Source organism: Macrobrachium nipponense, chromosome 1, assembly GCF_015104395.2.
Source record: "Macrobrachium nipponense isolate FS-2020 chromosome 1, ASM1510439v2, whole genome shotgun sequence".
NCBI classification, from domain to species: Eukaryota; Metazoa; Arthropoda; class Malacostraca; order Decapoda; family Palaemonidae; genus Macrobrachium; species Macrobrachium nipponense.
The window spans coordinates 45,228,381-45,230,504 of NC_087200.1; the positions used below are offsets into that span (position 1 = coordinate 45,228,381).

General features: G+C 39.7%; 1 pseudogene; it reads right to left on the bottom strand.

Annotated features, from left to right (window-relative positions):
• Positions 1–606: 606 nt before the first annotated feature.
• Positions 607–2,124, bottom strand: part of LOC135218765 (uncharacterized) — a 25,262-nt pseudogene continuing 23,744 nt past the window's right edge.

The following is a 2,124-nucleotide window of genomic DNA, read 5'->3' on the forward strand; positions in this document are numbered from 1 at the left end:
TCATGTACCCCATTATCAATGAATATTAAAAAATGATAAAAAAATATACATATTGGGTTGAAAAAAAAATACAGTGATTAAATAAGTCATACTTTACAAAATCATGCGTTATCTTTTCATGAGATGCATTACGTACGGATATGGTAAAGAGAACTATATATTAGATTATCACAGAGATGACTAGAGAACTGCTTAATTCACGTACCGCTTAAACTTACTCGTGGTGTTTTAGTTTTGTTTTAAGATGAAGTGGTGACATCATAATAGGGAGGGACTCTTAGGTAATGAGGATAGTGAAGAAGGGTTAGCCAAAAAAAAAGAACCAAAAAAAAAAATAAGAAAAAAAAAAGACTCCAAATAAAGACCCCTTGCAGGACTTCCTGAAATACCTCAGGAAATGAAATTAAAAAAAGATCTGCAATTGTTTGAAGCTAGTTGAAGAAATGGGCAAAGAGTCGGATCGATGAATTTAAACAAATACCTTCAAATTACAAAAAATGAAATTGATCCTGAATGATGTGAACAGTTTTTGAAAAATAAATTGTATGGGTTATTTTGTACCAGCTTAACCGTGACTATCACATTCATTAGTCAGACATCTTTATAAAGAGACTCTTAGTGATCAATAGTGTAGGCTCCCAAGAGACAGGCACAACTCGAAGGCACTTTGAAGGTCTCGATGGCGAAGGGGGGAAGTATTTATCGTAGGGGTCGTAGACGAGGAACCGATGGTAGATGGATTTCTGCAAGCAAGTGGACTCGTAGCAGATGGGGACCTTGGGGCACTCCTCGCGGTCAGACATCCTCCACACGGGCCGTCTGCGTGAAGGTCTTGTAATGGAGCTTGATTTCATTGACGATGACTCTCCACTTGCCGTCGGTGTTCAGGGCCCTCAGGGGGCGGATGTAAGCGGTCTCGGAGGGGCAGAGGTAAGTCTCTTCCTCCAGGGTGTTTGGCCTCTCCACCGAGAGCTCTGTGTTGAGGTCAGCGACGTCCGCGTATAGGTGGTTGAAGCTGTCCAGGTGATACTGGATGGCATGTTTGATATCGTACTCGGGGTATTCCTCGTCTTCCAGGCAGTAGGTGGCGTTTGGTCAGTTTGCCGAACACGCTGGAATTTCGGGTTCGTGGTGCTTCTCGTACGAAGGTTCTGGATGATGGTAAGCTGGTTCTGGATGGTGGTAGGCCGGCTCTGGGTGATAAGCCGGTTCTGGATGATGATATGCCGGTTCTGGGTGGTAGGCCGGAGGTGGATGGACTGGATATGCTGGTTCTGGATGATAAGCAGGGGCTAGATAATGGGAGGCTGGGACGTGGTCGTTGTTATACGCGACGTTGCTTCCACCTAGGCTGATGGAGACATGGGAGGTGGAGGTCCCCCATGATGACCCTACCAGGAGAAGTGACACCTATCGGCGGAAAAGGACACTTTATAATAATACATGTACATCCCAGGCATATTCAAGGTTCTCCACGCATTAAATTCTTTCAGATTGTCACAAGTTACACACATGACTCCAGTTCGGTTCTGTTTAAGATGGTAAAAGAAATGAACACACAAATTAACTGACGAAGGCTGTTGATATAGGAAAACTTCCTGGAGTGATAATACCGTTCTCAGTTTTGAGGCTCATGTACAAATGTATGTGGCATCTACCGTCATACGATTAATTATACATATCTAATGAATAAACATGTATATACATACATATATATATATATATATATATGTATATATACATATATATATATATATATATATATATATATATATATATATATATATATATATATATATTAGTTTCTAAGTGTACTACTTGATAGATAATTTATATCGCTCTTTATCTAAAATTATGCATATTTAAAACGGAATCTGTGAGTGCTGTTACCCATACCAGTATTATTAAAAGGAAGGTTACTGCATTTTGCTTAAAAGTCTAAAGAACTCACTGTACAAAGGCAATACTGGGTTGAAAGGATAATCTATAAATCCATCTATAGAGAGACATTGCAAGAATGTGTTAGCCAAACAAAGAAGTATATTTTACTTGTAAGGAGCGGAGAGAAGATAATGATAAAGTGCCAATGACAATAAAACTCCTTAAATCGGTAATTTTCAAGCT